This window comes from Phoca vitulina, unplaced genomic scaffold (assembly GCF_004348235.1).
Source record: "Phoca vitulina isolate PV1807 unplaced genomic scaffold, GSC_HSeal_1.0 scaffold36, whole genome shotgun sequence".
Classification (NCBI taxonomy): domain Eukaryota; kingdom Metazoa; phylum Chordata; class Mammalia; order Carnivora; family Phocidae; genus Phoca; species Phoca vitulina.
Genome location: NW_022589739.1, coordinates 16,591,590 through 16,610,519, shown reverse-complemented (window position 1 = coordinate 16,610,519; position 18,930 = coordinate 16,591,590). Strand labels below are relative to the sequence as shown.

The following is an 18,930-nucleotide window of genomic DNA, read 5'->3' as shown; positions in this document are numbered from 1 at the left end:
TCTTACACAATTTCTAGATCCAATTAACTTTTGCTCATTCCTGTTAGCTTCTTCTTTTCAAACAATTTCAAACTTCAGAAATGTTTAAAGAATAGTAAACTGCAGTGTATGTTCTACTCAGAATCAACATTTCTTTTTTTTAAGATTTTATTTATTTATTTGACAGAGAGAGAGAGCGCACAAGCAGGGGGAGTGGGAGAGGGAGAAGCAGGCTTCCTGCTGAGCAGAGAGCCTGATGTGGGGCTCAATCCCAGAACCCTGGGATCATGACCTGAGCCGAAGGCAGACGTTTAATGGACTGAACCACCCAGGTGCCCCAGAATCACCATTTCTAACATTTTGATATCTATATCCACATATGTGTGTGTATATATAAATGTATGTATATATATGTGTACATATATAATTATTTTTATGAACCATGAGTAAATTGGATACATATGTCCCTTTACCCTTAATACTTCAGTGTATACCCCATATCCATTTTAAATGTCACCTCCTAAGTCAAATCTTCCTCTGCTTCCTCCTCCATTAAGACAACCATAACAGGGCATGTAAGAAATAGTGTTTGGCTAGGCCAGTAGTTATCAGATTTGGAGAATTCTATTTTACTTAGAGGCCCTTGTTCTAGAAAATCCTGATTTAGTGGATACTCTGGTACCCGTATTTTAAAAGCCTGCCAATGATTTTGCTGAACATCAAAAGCCAAAGATCATTTTTAAATTCTAAGATTCATAAAGGCATGATCTAGGTCTCTATAGTTCACTAAAGAATCTCCAGAACCTAGCACAGTGCTGAAAATATAAAGAACACTTATTAAGTACTTGCTAATTGGTTGATTTTTTTTTTCCTCCTCAATGATCCAGCACTTCACATTAGAGTATGTGTATTGGTAGTAGAGGGTGGTAAGGAATGTCCCTGAATTGAAAAAATAATAGGGGAAATAGTTCCAAAGAGGAAAAAACGTTATTTGGGTAGAATGTGGACAATAAGAACAGAAAGGCTTGCCTCACAAGGTGACATTTGAGATAGAACTTAAGAGAGATTTGTAGGCAGATAAGGCGAGGGAGAAGATACAAGTGGAGAACATATATGCAGTCTGAGTAAAGGTATGGAGATGTGGACAATACTTAGGAATAAGCATTTCATTCAATAGGACTGAGTATCAGGAACAGAAAATAAGGCAGAAAGGTGAGCTGGGAGCACATATAGTGTTTTTTAGTTTGCACCTGTAATACCAGTGCCAGGCATGGCACTTTATACACTCTACCTCCAGTCGTTTCAAAAGATCTACAAGGTATTCCCACATTATTCCCATTTTGTACAGGAAGAAAGTGATGTCTGGAAATACCAAAAAGCTAGTAAGTGGCAAAGCTCAGATTAGAAACAAAGTCCGTCTGCCCTAAAGCCTTTCCTTCTGTCACACCTACTCCTGGAAGCAATTAAGAGAAATATCAGAATTTTGTAGGGCAGCAAATATCCAAAAGAAGAGAACGTTTACTTAGGAAAAGAATGCATGGTGTCCCATGCCACCTGTGAAGTTAGTAAGGAGAAGTCTAGGTGAAAAAAAAAAAAAAATACAGGTTCTCAATTAGAATGATGACAGCAAAAATGGAAAGAAAGAAGCTATTCTAGAGATCACAAAGATAGAACCTGAAGACTCGGCTAATGAAGGGATATGGGAGTTCTGAGAGGGGGAGTAAGGGGACTAGTCAAGGATGAAATTGTGGTTTTGTGCCCAGGACCTACGGAAACTTGTGGCACAGGAAACAAGGGCAGGAGGTGGTCTGCAAAGGGAAGGAGAAAAATAAACTAGGATGCCCAAAAGCATGCCTCTAATGTGAGCCAGATAGGAAACTCAGCCACATGCCCACATTTCACAAGAAATCAAAGGAGAGTTCAGGAAACATTTTGGTCACCTCCCCTCTAATCAATGGTTAACCCAGATGTTCTCCAGACACATTAAAATACTGGAAAGAAAATGAGGGGTGCCTGGCTGGCTCAGTCGGTAGAACGTGGTACTCTTGATCTCGGGGTTGTGAGTTCGAGCCCCATGTTGGGTGTAGAGATTACTTAAAAATAAAACCTTCAAATATATATAACAGGAAAATGAGACCAAGAGGATTAACAGTGATAACTGAGTCTCTTAAAATAATTTATCATACTGACTATACCCAGATCCAGGGGAAAACTATGATGTGCTTATGTGCTTTAATGGGGGAAAAGGGAGTAAAAACCCTTCTAGCTGTAAATCTCAATAAGTCACAAAAGCAAAAGAACGATTTTTAAAACCCCACCAAAATTAGTAATATCTATGTAGTTTATTTTAAAGACTTTATTTATGAATATGAATCCTTTTTAAATATATTTTTTAAAAGACTGTTTTTACTTACTTGACAGAGAGAGAGTGAGCACAAGGAGGCAGAGTGGCAGGGAGAGGAAGAGGGAGAAGCAGACTCCCCGCTGAGCAGGGAGCCCAATGTGGGGCTCAATCCCAGGACTCCGGGATCATGACCTGAGCCGAAGGCAGCCGCTTAGCCGACTGAGCCACCCAGGCGCCCCCTATGAATATGAATCTTAAAGTGAAAAATAAGTTTGTAATTTAAGGCTGTCATTAAATTGTCTTGACAAGATACAGCTATCTAGAAATTATTCCTCAGAAACTACTGTTTCTGGTGTATAAACTTTAATGAGTCAAGGCTGATCCAAAACTTAAGAAGGAATTATTCTGTGGTAAGAATATGAATCAAGACAGAATTAGAGGCACCAAATAAAATCCTTTCAAAAGTCAGATATGGAAATATAAGGCACATATATAAGACTCAAACTTATTTTCATTAGATAAGAAATGAGGGCAAGGTATCATTTCAAGTTTTATTATTCAACTCAGGAAAAGACAGGAAAAAATATTCTGCAGATGTTCAATATTATCTTTTTCGCAACAGAACATATTTTCTATAGTTTTAAGAAGGCTATCAAAAGAAAAATCTCCAAATCAGTTTTGGAACTTGTTTTTTCCCTTTTAAATTCTGAATTACAAAGGTGGTAAAAAACAAATTTAGTAAGCATATTCTCCCAACCACAATGCTAAAACCTGATAAAAAAAATCAATTAATGTTCCCTTAAGATTAAAGTACATGGCTAGTTCACTTAGATTTTAGGTCAGTAAGTTAGAGATAAGGGTATGTCAGGAAGAGTTTAAGACTGGAACTCGTGATGACTAGGGGGTGAAGCCCCAGTTCTGCTCAATGGGCAATCTTAAATCCACATGTCTGACCCTCAGTTCTCACCTATAAAATGTAAAGTAATATTCTCCTCTTTCAATACTATGAGACTATATATGACTATTATGTGCTCTTTAAGAAAAGTTATCAGATTTTTACAGATTAAATTCCAAAATCGATATTTAATCTAAGTAAATCTATATAAATCTGTAAGTCTAAATATAAGTCTAGGGGCGCCTGAGTGGCTCAGTTGGTTAAGTTACCAACTCTTGATTTTGGCTCAGGTCATAATCTCAGGGTTGTGAGATCAAGGCCTGCGTCAGGCTACATGCTGTGCATGGAGACGGCTTAAAATTCTCTCTCCTCCCTCTTCCCCTCCCCCCACCTGTCTCCCCCTCTCTCTTTGAATGAATGAATAAAAGTCTATATTTAGTCTAAATCTTTAGCCTAAGATAATTCTCTGGCTCTGTGTGAACACTGAAGATTCTCATTTTTATCTATCAGTATTCCATATTGCCATCACCTCAGGACCAACACTCTCCTCCCCTCCCTGAAGCAGCATGTCTCCTTCTAACAAGCCCACAATTGGGCTCTTGTGCTCTAGGATATCATCTGTTCTCCTAAATCTTCAATTTATTATCACCTTTCTCTCCTGCATCATTAATGTCTACTTCTCTAATGGATTGTTCACATATTCGCTAATATCTCCAAAAGCCACCCTTCTGCCCCATTACCTACACCTCTTCACTTTCCTGAGTTTTCAAAAGAACTACCTCCACTTCCTCACCTCTCTTTCCCATCTATTCCTCAAACCCATTCACACCAAAAACAACAGCCCTTTTCTGTCTTCATCTTACTCAATCTCTTAGTGGCATTTAATAATTGAAAACACCTTCCTACCTAGTTTTCTGTAATGCCCTATTCTCCTGGTTTTCTTATCTCATGATTGCTTCTTCCTAGGTTCCTTTGTTGGCTCCTTCTATCCTTAAGGTCTAAATCAGGGGCTGTAGGGGCGCCTGGGTGGCTCAGACGGTTAAGCGTCTGCCTTCGGCTCAGGTCATGATCCCGGAGTCCTGGGATCGAGCCCCACATTGGGCTCCCTGCTGAGCGGGGAGCCTGCTTCTCCCTCTCCCTCTGCCTGCCACTCCCCCTGCTTGTACTCTCTCTAAAAAAAAAAAAAAAAAAATCTTTAAATCAGGGGCTGTAAATTCAAATGCCCAGAGAGGCATTTGAGTAAAATAGCTAAGTGAAGAACAATAAGGGAACAGTAGAGACTGTGGTCAAATATACAGACCATTCTAAGAAGAACAGCTTGGGCTGATTTCTCCCATGAAGACATACAAGTTCAGTGATGTTGCATCTTCTTTTTTTTTTTTAAGATTTTTATTTATTTAACAAAGAGAGAGAGAGAGCACAAGTAGGCAGAGCGGCAGACAGAGGGAGAGGGAGAAGCAGGCTCTCCACCGAGCAGGGAGCCCGATGTGGGGCTCGATCCCAGTACCCTGGGATCATGACCTGAGCCGAAGGCAGTCGCTTAACCGACTGAGCCACCCAGGCGCCCCGTGATGTTGCATCTTCTAATTATTCAGAGAAGGCAAAGACCTGGATTTCTTTTTTTTTCTTTTTAAGATTTTATTTATTTGAGAGAGAGAGAATGCGAGAGAGAGCATGAGTGGGGGGAGGGGCAGAGGGAGAGGAAGATGCAGACCCCCCTCTCCCTGACCCCCGCCGAGCAGGGAGTCCCACTTGGGGCTCAATCCCAGGACCCTGGGATCATGACCTGAGCTGAAGGCAGATGCTCAACTGACTGGGCCACCCAGGTGCCCCAAAGATTTGGATTTCTATGGGAACTCTCAAATATGGGCAACTAATTTTAAAACGGTTAAATTTTAAATAGGGGCCTATTAAGATGTCTGCATGCCAGGTTCTACCTCTGGGTGATGAACTTATGGTATTTATATTAATCTTTGGCCATCTTCCCTTCCTAGATTCATTTCCTGGATGATCTCATCAGTTTCCACAGCTTTAAATACCAACATTAGGACAATGATGCCTAAACCCCGCTATGAACTCCAATCTCATATATGTTAACACCTTCATTCAATGTCTAACAGGCATTTCAACTCAACATAATAAAAACAGATGCCGGGGCGCCTGGGTGGCTCAGTTGGTTAAGTGACTGCCTTCGGCTCAGGTCATGATCCTGGAGTCCCTGGATCGAGTCCCACATCGGGCTCCCTGCTCAGCAGGGAGTCTGCTTCTCCCTCTGACCCTCCCCCCTCTCATGTGCTCTCTCTCAAATAAATAAAATCTTTAAATAAATAAATAAATAAAAACAGAATGCCAGATCTTCTCTCTAGACACTTGCTCAAACTAGAAACCTAGAAAGTAATCTGAAAATCTTTAACTCCCACATTTAACACATTAATAAGCCCTAAAGGCACTATCTCCAATATATGTCCTGAATCATCTACCTCTCTCCAGTCTCCACTGTCCTACTCTAAACCACTATCACCTCTCACTTGCGCCACTGCAACAGTCTGTTAACTAGGTTCCCAGCTGGCACTCTTACCATCCACAATCCATTCTCCACAAAGCAGTCATGGTGATCTTTTAAAAACATAAATAGGATCATGTTACATTCTTAGAATAAAATCCAGACTCTTTACTCTGGCCCTGCATGATCTGGCTCCTGCCTAATCTCTCCAACCTCATATTCTGCCACTTTCCCCCTTAACTACTAAATAACATTAGGGGAGAGTTAGAAAGTAAACAGATAATTACAATATGGTATATATTTTTTTTTTTTTAGATTTTATTTATTTATTTGACAGAGAGAGACACAGCGAGAGAGGGAACACAAGCAGGGGGAGTGGGAGAGGGAGAAGCAGGCTTCCCGCTGAGCAGGGAGCCGGATGCGGGGCTCGATCCCAGGACCCTGGGATCATGACCTGAGCCGAAGGCAGACGCTTAACTGACTGAGCCACCCAGGCTCCCCTTACAATATGGTATATTAAATGATATAAGTATGGTATATTCAATAGTTACTCTGAATGTAAATGGGCTAAATGCCCCAATCAAAAGACACAGGGTATCAGAAACTGGATAAAAAAAAGCAAGACTCTACGCTGTCTGCAAAAGACTCATTTTATTTTATTTTAAAGATTTTATTTATTTATTTGAGAGAGAAAGAATGAGACAGAGCATGAGAGGGGGGAGGGTCAGAGGGAGAAGCAGACTCCCCGCCGAGAGGGGAGTCCGATGCGGGACTCGATCCTAGGACTCTAGGATCATGACCTGAGCTGAAGGCAGTCGCTTAACCAACTGAGCCACCCAGGCGCCCCGCAAAAGACCCATTTTAGACCCAAAGACACCTCCCAATTTAAAGTGAGGGGGTGGAAAACCATTTACCATGCTAATGGACATCAAAAGAAAGCTGGGGTGGCAATCCTTGTATCAGACAAATTAGATTTTAAACCAAAGACTGTTTTTAAGAGATGAAGAAGGATATTATATCATAATTAAAGGGTCTATCCAAAAAGAAGAACAATTGTAAAATTTATGCCCCTAACAAGGCAGCAGCCAATTAATAACAAAATTAAAGAAACACATAAAAAATAATACAGTAATAGTAGCAGACTTTGGCACCCCACTCACGGAAATGGACAGAAGATTAACAAGGAAATAAGGGCTTTGAATGACACACTGGACCAGATGGGACTTCACAGATATATTCAGAGCATTCCATCCTAAAGCAACAGAATACATATTCTTCTCAAGTGCACATGGAACATTCTCCAGAATAGATCACAAACTGGGTCACAAATCAGGTTTCAACCAGTACCAAAAGACTGGGATCATTCCCTGCATATTTTCAGACCACAGTGCCTTGAAACTGGAACTCAATCACAAGAGGAAATCTGGAAAGAATTCAAATACATGGAGGCTAAAGAGCATCCTACTAAAGAATGAATGGGTCAACCAGGAAATTAAAGAAGAATTAAAAAATTCATGGAAACAAAAAATGAAAACACAATTGTTCAAAACCTTTGGGATGCAGCAAAGGCGGTCCTAAGAGGGAAGTATATAGCAATACAAGCCTTTCTCAAGAAACAAGAAAGGTCTCAAATACATAATGGAACTTTACACCTAAAGGAGTTGGAGAAAGAACAGCAAATAAAGCCTAAACCCAGCAAGAGAAGAGAAATAATAAAGATCAGAGCAGAAATCAACGAAATAGAAAACAAAAGAACAGTAGAACAAGTCAATAAAACTAGGAGCTGGTTCTTTGAAAGAATTAATAAGGGGCACCTGGGTGGCTCAGATGGTTAAGCATCTGCCTTCAGCTCAGGTCATGATCTCCAGGTCCTGGGATCGAGCCCCATGTCAGGCTCCCAGCTTGGTGGGGAGTCTGCTTCTCCCTTTCCCTCTGCCTCTTCCCCTGCTTGTGCTCTCGCTCTCTCTCAAGTGAATAAATAAAATCGTAAAAAAAATTTGAAAGAATTAATAAGATTTGATAAACCCCTGGCCAGACTTATCAAAAAGATAAGTAAATAAGTAAATAATAAATAAATAAAATCATGAATGAAAGAGATATCACAACCAACACCGAAGAAATACAAATAATTGTAAGAACATATTATGAGCATCTATATGCCAACAAATTAGGCAATCTGGAAGAAATGGATGCATTTATTCCTAGAGATGTATAAACTACCAAAACTGAACCAGGAAGAAATAGAAAACCTGAACAGACCCATAACCAGCAAGGAAATTGAAGCAGTAATCAAAAATCTCCCAACAAACAACAGTCCTGGGCCAGATGGCTTCCCATGGTAATTCTGCCAAATATTTAAAGAAAAACTAATACCTATCCTTCTGAAGCTGTTTTAAAAAACAGAAATGGAAGGAAAACTTCTAAACTCTTTCTATGAAGCCAGCATCACCTTGATCCCAAAACCAGACAAAGACCCTACCAAAAAGGAGAATTACAGACTAATATCCCTGATGAACATGGATGCAAAAATTCTCACCCAAATACTAGCCAATAGGATCCAACAGTACATTAAAAGGATTGTTCACCACGACCAAGTGGGATTTATTCCTGGGCTGCAAGGTTGGTTCAACATCCGCAACTCAATCAATGTGATACAATACATTAATAAGAGAACAAGAACCATATCATCCTCTCAATAGATGCAGAAAAAGCATTTGACAAAGTACAGCATCCTTTCTTGATTAAAACTCTTCACGGTGTAGGGATAAAGGGTACATACCCCCAATATCATAAAAGCCATCTATGAAAAGCCCACAGTGAATATCATTCTCAATGGGAAAAAACTGAGAGCTTTTCCCTGAAGGTCAGGAACGCGGCAGGGATGTCCACTATCACCACTGCTATTCAACATAGTATTAGAAGTCCTAGCTTCAGCAATCAGACAACAAAAAGAAATAAAAAGCATCTGAATTGGCAAAGAAGAAGTCAAATTCTCACTCTTTGCAGATGACATGATACTTTATGAGGAAAACCCAAAGACTCCACCCCAAAATTGCTAGAACTCATACAGGAATTCAGTAAAGTGGCAGGATATAAAATCAATTACAGAAATCAGTTGCATTTCTGTACACTAACAACAAGAAAGAAAAAAGAGAAATTAGGAAATTGATCCCATTTACAATTGCACCAAAACCATAAGATAACTAGGAATAAATCTAACCAAGGAGGCAAAGGATCTGTACTCAAAAAACTACAGAATACTCATGAAAGAAATTGAAGAAGACACAAAGAAATGGAAAAACATTCCATGCTCATGAATTGGAAGAACAAATATTGTGAAAATGTCTACGCTACCTAGAGCAATCTACATGTTCAATGCAATCCCTATCAAAACGCCATCAACTTTTTTCACAGAGCTGAAACAAATAATCCTAAAATTTGTATGGAACCAGAAAAGACCCCGACTAACCAGAGGAATGTTGAAAAAGAAAAGCAAAGCTGGTGGCATCACAAGTTTGGACTTCAAGTTCTGTCACAAAGCTATAATCATCAAGACAGTATGGTAGTGGCACAAAAACAGACACATAGATCAACGGAACAGAATAGAGAGCCCAGAAATGGACCCTCAACTCTATGGTCAACTCATCTTCGACGAAGCAGGAAAGAATATCCAACGGAAAAAAGACAGTCTCTTCAACAAATGGTGTTGGGAAAATTGGACAGCCACATGCAGAAGAATAAAACTGGACCATTTCCTTACACCACACACAAAAATAGACTCAAAATGGATGAAAGACCCAAATGTGAGACAGCAATCCATCAAAATCCTAAAGGAGAACACAAGCAGCAACCTCTTTGACCTTGGCCGCAGCAACTTTTTGCTAGACATGTCTCCAAAGGCAAGGGAAACAAAGGCAAATATGAACTATTGGGACTTCATCAAGATAAAAAGCTTTTGCACAGCAAAGGACACCGTCAACAAAACCAAAAGACAACCAACAGAATGGGAGAAGACATTTGCAAATGACATATCAGATAAAGGGCTAGTATCCAAGGTCTATAAAGAACTTATCACACTCAACATCCAAAAAACAAAGAATCCAGTCAAGAAATGGGCAAAAGACATGAACAGACATTTCTCCAAAGAAGACATACAAATGGCCGACAGACACATGAAAAAGTGCTCAACATCACTCGGCATCAGGGAAATACAGTCAGAATGGCTAAAATTAACAAGTCAGGAAACAACAGATGTTGGTGAGGATGAGGAGAAATAGGAACCCTCTTACACTGTTGGTGGGAATGCAAGTTGGTGCAGCCACTGTGAAAAACAGTATGGAGGTTCCTCAAAAAGTTGAAAATAGAGCTACCCTATGACCCAGCAATTGCACTACTGGATATTTACCCCAAAGACACAAATGTCGTGATCTGAAGGGGCACCTGCACCCCAATATTCATAGCAGCAATGTCCACAACAGCCAAACTATGGAAAGAGCCCAGATGTCCACTGACAGATGAATGGATAAAGAAGATGTGGTATATATATACAATGGAATACTACTCAGCCATTAAAAAAAATGAAATCTTGCCATTTGCAACAATGTGGATGGAACTAGAGGGTATTATGCTAAGTGAAATAAGTCAATCAGAGAAAGACAACTATCATATGATCTCACTTATATGTGGAATTTAAGGAACAAAACAGAGTATCATAGGGGAAGAGAGGAAAAAAGAAAACAAGAAGAAACCAGAGAGGGAGAAAAACCGTAAGAGACTCTTAATCATAGGAAACAAACTGAGGGTTGCTGGAGGGGAGGGAGGTGGGTAACAGACATTAAGGAGGGCATGTGACGTAATGAGCACTGGGTATTTTATAAGACTGATGAATCACTGACATGAACAGACATTTCTGCAAAGAAAACATCCAAATGGCCAACAGACACGTGAAAAAGTGCTCAACATCACTCGGCATCAGGGAAATACAAATCAAAACCTCAATGAGATACCACCTCACACCAGTCAGAATGGCTAAAATTAACAAGTCAGGAAATGACAGATGTTGGCATGGATGTGGAGAAAGGGGAACCCTTCTACTCTGTTGGTAGGAATGCAAGTTGGTGCAGCCACTCTGGAAAACGGTATGGAGGTTCCTCAAAAAGTTGAAAATAGAGCTACCCTATGACCCAGTAATTGCACTACTGGGTATTTACCCCAAAGATACAAAGGGGCACATGCACCCCAATGTTTATGCAGCAATGTCCACAACAGCCCAACTATGAAAGAGCCTAGATGTCCATCAACAGATGAATGGATAAAGATGTGGTATATAAACACAATGGAATATTATGCAGCCATCAAAAAAAAAATATGAAATCTTGACATTTGCAATGACATGGATGGAACTGGAGGGTATTATGCTAAGCAAAATAAGTCAACCTGAGAAAAACAATTATTATATGATCTCATTGATATGAGGAATTTGAGAAACAAGACAGTGGATCATAGGGGAAGGAAGGGAAAAATGAAACAAGATGAAACCAGAGAGGGAGACAAACCATAAGAGACTCTTAATCTCAGGGAACAAACTGAGGGTTGCTGGAGTGGAGGGGGGTGGGAGGGATGGGGTGGCTGGGTGATGGACATTGGAGAGGGTATGTACTATGGTGAGCACTGTGAATTGTGTAAGACTGATGACACTGGACCATTTCCTTATTAAGATATAATGTATTATTTGTTCAGGGGTACAAGTCTACGACTTGTACATATATTATATCTTATACATTATTATACAATATACATTATATTGTATATATATTATACAATTATACAATAATACATTATATCTTAATAAAAATAAATTTTTAAAAAAAGCTTCCCCTTCCCATACCATTTGTTTGTTTGCTTGTTAGTATCAGTACAAACTTGTGGATTCTTTTTTCATACCATGTATTGTAACCCAATTCTGTCATTTTTCATTTGGAAGTTCAAATTGTCCTGGCTTGGCCAACTGCCCTCTGTGTTATTTTGACATGATTCCCTCATTTTTTGGACATTTTCTTACTTTCTGGCATGACAAGATGTGCCAGACTCATCTTGTATTCTCCTTGCCTCATCCCAGAAACGATCATTTCTCCAAGAAATCTTCATTCCTTCAGTAGGAAAGATTTTTAGAAACCAAGACCTCAACACTAGATGTGTTTGCTGCTATTTAATACTCACTGCTTCCAGGAAGGTAAGATGTGATTTTATTGGAAGATAAAACATGTGAAATCTTTTTTGTTTGTTTTAATTATGCTGATACCTGACTCCAATCTAATACCACAGGGTTCCTTCCTTATCTTCCCCCATCCAAATTTATATCTTTCTTCCACATGAGAATCCTCATTCAACAATATAATTTCTATAAATTTCCTCATTTGCTTAATCCTAAAAGGCATATAAAAATAACTTTAGAATTGGTATACTCATACCACTACCAATAATAAACAGTAAATAAATAAATAAAAGTAAATAAAGTTAGTAAAGTAAGGTTCAAGATTTCATTGACTATCTTTTGTTTTCAAACTGGGGACATATAATGAAAATAACATTTAAAGTTAATTGGATAAATACTTTCACTTTCCTCCTCTGTGGTTATTTTCTCTATTTGATAAAGGGTATATAGTACTTTTTTATATTATTATTACAACTTTTTCTTTTTACACAAGATTTCATTTCACAGCAAAACTGAGCAGAAGGTACAGATATTTCCCATATAACCCCCATTCACCCACATGCATAGCCTCCCCTAGAGGTGCATTTGTTACAACTGATAAATCTACAATAAAACAACATTATCACCCAAAGTCCACAGTTTACATTATAGTTAGTCTTGGTGTTGTACATTCTATGGATTTGGACAAATTTATAATGGCATGTACCCACCATTACAGTATCATAGAAATATAGAATAGTTTCACAGTGCTAAAAACCTCTGTGCTAAAAATAAATAAATAAATAAATAAAATAAAAACCTCTGTGTTCTGCCTATTCATCTCTCCCTCCCCCAAACTCCTGGCGGCCCTGATCTTTTTACTGATCTTTTCACTGTCTCTATATGCCTTTTCCAGAACATCATAGAGCTGGAATCATACAGCATGTAGTGTTTTCAGACTGACTTCTTTCACTTACTAATAGACATTTTAGGTTCCTCTTAGTTTTTTCATACTCTGATAGCTCACTTCTTTGTAGTACTGAACAACATTTCATTGTCTGTAAATACCACAGTTTATCCATTTACCTCCACAGGACTTCTTGTTTGCTTCCAAGTATTGGCATTATAAATAAAGCTGGTATAAACATCTGTGTGATTTTTGTGTGGACATAATTTTTCAACTCTATTGGGTAAGTAACAAAAAGCATCACTGCTGAATCATATGGTGAGATTATGCTGAGTTTTAGCAAGAAACCACCAAACTGTCTTCCAACGTGGCTGCTCCATTTTGCATTCCTAGCAGCAATGAATGAGAGTTCGTATTGCTCCACATCCTCAAAAGTATTTGGATTTTGTCCATTCTAATAGATGTATAGTGGGATCTCACTGTTATTTTAATTTGCATTTTTCTGATGATATATGATGTGGAGCATCTTTTCATATTATTTACCATCTATACATCTTCTTTGGTGAGGTGTCTATTAAGGTTCTTGGTCCATTTTTTAACCAAGTTGTTTTCTTAATGTTGAATTTTATATTTACATTTTGTATACAAAGAGTTCTTTATGTATTTTGGATAACAATTCTTTATCAGATGTTATCTTCTGCAATTTATTTTTCTTTGTATTCAAAGCCAGGGTCCCTCCCCCTAATTTCCACTACTTCCTGTTCTGCCTGACCTAATTATATTTTTTGAGTATGTAAAATCATAATATGGTTCCAAAAATAAAAACAATACAAAAAAGTATACTCTGAGAAGTGTTAAACCCTCCTGTATCCTTTTACATTTATACTTTCACACTCTGCATCTTTTAAAGCATATATGGTTTTATGTTTGTTTATTTATTTATTTTTAAAGATTTTACTTATTTATTTGACAGAGACAGACATAGCGAGAGAGGGAACACAAGCAGGGGGAGTGGGAGAGGGAGAAGCAGGCTTCCCACTGAGCAGGGAGCCCGATGAAGGGCTCGATCCCAGGAAGCTGGGATCATGACCTGAGCCGAAGGCAGACACTTAATGACTGAGCCACCCAGGCGCCCCTGGGTTTTATGTTTAAAGCTTACACGGGATTTTAATTTGTAATAAATATCCATGTGTCCATTTAATTTTGAATCACTGGGTATGTATCTTCACAGAAAATTCTTTAAAATGTAAATGCTGAGGGGTGCCTGGGTGGCTCAGTCGGTTAAGCAGCTGCCTTCAGCTCGGGTCATGATCCCAGGGTCCTGGGATGGAGCCCCAAGTTGGGCTCCCTTCTCAGGGCGGGGGTGTCTGCTTCTCCCTCTCCCTCTCCCTCTGGCCCTCACCCCGCTTGTGCTCTCTCTCTCTCTTCCAATAAATAATAAAATCTTAAAAAAAGATGTGAATGCTGAGTCAAAGGGTAACTGCATATATAGTTTTGTTAGATATTGCCAAATTCAGGCACCTGGGTGGCTCAGTTGGTTAAGCGACTGCCTTCGGCTCAGGTCATGATCCTGGAGTCCCGGGATCGAGTCCCACATCGGGGTCCCTGCTCAGCAGGGAGTCTGCTTCCCCCTCTGACCCTCCTCCCTCTCATGCTGTCTCTCATTCTCTCTCTCGCAAATAAATAAAATCTTAAAAAAAAAAAATTTTTTTTTAAAGATATTGCCAAATTCACCTACAAAAATTTTGTACTCTCACTAGCAATGTGTGAAGAGTGCAGATTTCTACCACAGCCTTGCCAAGAATATGTTGTCAAGCATTTCACTTTTTGCCAATCTGACAAATGAGAAATAATACATCAGTGTAGTTCTCGTTTGCATTTCTTTTATTATGAGTGAACTAGGTATCTTTTCTTAAATATGTTGGCTATTTTTAATATATTTTTTGGAGAATTTTCTGTCCGTCTCTGACGACTTATTTCTATCGGATTTTTGGTCCTTTTTATCCTCAATATTTAAAAGTCATGCTGAAGGGTGCCTGGGTGGCTCAGTTGGTTAAGCACAAAAGTTAGGGATATTAAACCTCTACCTGTAGTGTACGTCATAAATATTTTCACCATTTGGTCTTTTGCTTTGGACCTCGCTTATGGTGTTTTTTTGCCAAGCCAAAGTTTTTATTTAATTGGCCAACATTTTCCTTTATTACATCTGGATGTTGAATCACAGTTATAAAAACTTTCCCCACACTCTGGATATAGAAGAATTCACATGTATTTTCTTCTAGTACTTACAAGATTTTAGTTTTTGTAATTAGGTCTCTGATCAACTTAGAACTTACTCCTATGTATAAGGTATACATATATCCATTCTATTCTTCATACCATGTATTAAAATATTCTTCTTTCTCCCAGTGATTAGAGATACAATCTTTATCATATACTGAACTCTAATATGGACTTGGGTCTATTTATGCCTTTTTATTTTTTTAAAAGATTTTATTTATTTATTTACTTTAGAGCAAGAGAGAGCACAAGTCGGGGGGAGGGCAAGGGGGGAAGAAAAGGAAGGATTCTGTGCTGAGCACAGAGCCCTACGTGGGGCCTGATCTCACGACCCTGAGATCATGACCTGGGCCAAAACCAGGAGTCTGACACTCAACCAACTGAGCCACTATCTATATATAAAAATATATTAATAGGAGCCCCTACTTATGCCTTTTTAAAAAAAAAATTCCAATGTACTATCTATTGGAATACCAGTACTATATATACTATTTTACCAATGCAAGTTTTAGAGTATACTTAACATAGGAGGACTAGTTTATCCTTATAGCTCTTCCTTTTTAAACATTTCCAAGATATCTTTGCATGTTTATATTTTCATACGAACTTTAGTATCCACTTGTCTTAATGAAAACAACTTACTGGTTTTTCTATTAGTATTATTTATTTCAATAAACTAACCTGGGGGTGCGGGGGTGGCTCAGTCGCTTAAGCGTCTGCCTTCGGCTCAGGTCATGATCTCAGGGCCCTGGGATCGAGCCCCTCATCGGGCTTCCTGCTCAGCAAGGAGCCTGCTTCTCCCTCTCCCTCTACTCCTCCCCCTGCTTGTACTCTCCCTCTCTCTGTCAAATAAATAAATAAAATCTTTAAAAATAATAATAAATTAACCTAGACTAATGGACATCTTTAAGTTGTCTATCCAGAAACAACTTTTTTATTTTTTCAGATTTATTTTCATGTCATCAAGTGTTCTACTAGTTTTTTTCAGAGATACTAAATATTTCTTATTAAATTTATTCCTAGATATTTTATCTTTTGAGATGGTATTTTAAATGGGGTCTTCTTTACTATTATATCTAATGGGATATTGTTTGTATGTATGAAGCTTATTGCTTTTTACAATTTTAAACCTGATACCTCACCAAATAGTTGCATTGAGTTAGCTTGATAATTGATTCTCTGGACTAGAATTTTTAGGAATACTATGGTATCTATTAACAAAGATAGTTTCCTTTCCCAATTCTTAGGTCTTTAATCATTTTCTCTGGTATAAATACACTGATTAATGTCTCTAGTGCTTCTAGTACTTCCACACTGAGTAAAATGCTGGCTTTAGGACTGAGATATTATATTACCATGTTAATACAGTATCCATCAATTCCTAATTTCTTGAGTTTTCTTTTTAATCAGAAATGGGTACTGAGGGGCACCTGGATAGCTCAGTCAGTTAAGCGTCTGCCTTCAGCTCAGTTCATGACCCCAAGGTACTGGGATTGGCCCCGCATCAGGCTCCCTGCTCAACAGGGAGCCTGCTTCTCCCTCTCCCTCTGCCTGCCGCTCTCCCTGTTTGTGCTCTCTCTCTCTCTCTGTCAAATAAATAAATAAAATCTTAAAAAAAAAAAAAAAAGAAATGGGTACTGAATTTTGACAAAGGCTGTTCCAGCATTTATGAATATAATCACATGGTTATTCTTCTTGAATTTACTACTGTAATAAATTGTATTTATTGTATGTATTAATGGATCTCCTAAATTTGAATGATCCTGCACTCTGGGGAGTAAACTCCAGTTGTCATGGTCTATTATTTTCCTAATGTGGGCCAGATTCTATTTATTATCTACTACTTTTTAAAATAAGAAAAGAGAGAATTAAATAAATTTAAATATCTTATTTAATAACTAAAAAAAAGCTTTTAAAACCAAAAGTTCTTGGGGCGCCTGGGTGGCTCAGTTGGTTGGGCAACTGCCTTCAGCTCGGGTCATGATCCCAGAGTCCCGGGATTGAGTCCTGTGTCAGGCTCCCTGCTCGGCGGGGAGTCTGCTTCTCCCTCTGACCCTACCCCCTCTTGTGCTCTCTCTCTCACTCTCTCTCTCAAATAAATAAATATAATAAAATCTTGAGTGGTGGGGGGTGGGAGGGATGGGGTGGCTGGGTGATAGACATTGGGGAGGGTATGTGCTATGGTGAGCACTGTGAATTGTGTAAGACTGATGAATCACAGACCTGTACCTCTGAAACAAATAATACATTATATGTTAAAAAAAAAAAAAAGAAGATAGTAGGAAGGGAAAAATGAACAGGGGGGAAATCGGACAGGGAGACGAACCATGAGAGACTATGGACTCTGAGAAACAAACTGAGGGTTCTAGGGGGGAGGAGGGGTGGGGGGATGGGTTAGCCTGGTGATGGGTATTAAAGAGGGCACATATTGAATGGAGCACTGGGTGTTATATGCAAACAATGAATCATGGAACACTACATCAAAAACTAAAGATGTAATGTATGGTGATTAACATAACATAATAAAATAAAATTAAAAAAATAATTAACATGACATAAAGTTTTCTGGGAAAAAAAAAAACAAACCAAAAGTTCTTCTGTTTTTTAAGTTTGGCACAAACTGATTTGACAGTAAAACCTGACGTGATTGGACATAAGACTATGATAATTATTTAGCCCAGTTAGTGTAAATATTCATGTTAAGCAGCAAGATGAATAGTTCACCTATGGTGTGCTGCCCCAAGTCTTGGTGGGCTTAGTAGGTATACTGTCTACAATCTACTAATTTTCTATAATCTATGAATTTTCTAAATCTATTACAATCTATAAATTTTCTAAAATCCAAAAGCAATCTGAATTCAGAAATATTTCTGGTTCCAAGGAACTCAGTAAGGACTTATTAATCTTTATTAGTGCTATAACTGGAAGAAATATTTTTTAAAAATTGAGCTAAAGGGCTTTCTCTGACTTTCAAAGAATAAATTTCATAAGGATGCCTTCCATGAAGAGATACTGATACAAGAGGCCCAAGAATTTCATTATGATGCCTCTATTGTGCAGTATTTTTTGTCTCCCTTAATCACCCCTAAACCTTCTTCAGTTGGAAAAAGGTTACAGGAAAAAGTAATTTAGAAAATATGTACCTCCATATATTCACAGGAATATCAGAAGACAGGAGATTACCACAATATGTGGAATAGTTACTCAAATCATCATATCTGTATAAACATAAAAAAAATGACTTTTGGTCATTAATATGCAAATGAATTCACTTAATAAGACATTGATCCCTGTTAAGGAAAATCCTAACTCAGGGTGACAAATAGGATTCATCAATCTTCAACAATTGGGAGTGGCTGCCTGGATCCTAAATGTCAGGTACAATGGGAAAAACAGCTATATCCCACCAGAGAAGAGATATAGCTTCTATACACAATATTGCTTATTTCAAGTCTTCTGTATCTATATTCTCCTCTACTGCTTTTCTTCCTTCAGCCCCACCTGAGATGTAAACACTCAATGTCTCTCATTCTCTCTCACACAGTGTGCACATTCCTACATTTCCTGTATCCACTGGTTTTTAGTTTTTAATCAAGTATTGAGATATAACATTAAATTCACTCAATGTATGACTTTATGAGTTTTAGTAAATTTAAAAAGTTGTGCAACCATCACAATCCAGTTTTTGTGATAACTGCATCACTCCAAGAAGTTCCCTTATGACCATCTGCAGTCAACATCCAGTCCCACCTTAAACCCCATGTAACTGATGATTTCCTTATCTCCATAATTTTGCCTTTTCTAGAAATTTCATATAAATAGAATCACA

The 18,930-nt window shown here is 38.4% G+C and overlaps 1 protein-coding gene across 8 annotated transcripts in view; it reads right to left on the bottom strand.

The window, feature by feature from the left end:
• Positions 1-18,930, bottom strand: part of ACER3 (alkaline ceramidase 3) — a 148,828-nt gene that overhangs the window by 76,350 nt on the left and 53,548 nt on the right. For 2 of the 8 annotated variants that reach the window (XM_032426969.1, XM_032426970.1), the window contains exon 2: positions 18,245-18,319. The exons of the other annotated variants lie outside the window; for them this stretch is intronic. The gene's annotated coding sequence lies outside the window, so the exon portion shown is untranslated. The remainder of the gene's footprint in view (positions 1-18,244; positions 18,320-18,930) is intronic. 8 annotated transcript variants of the gene reach the window in all.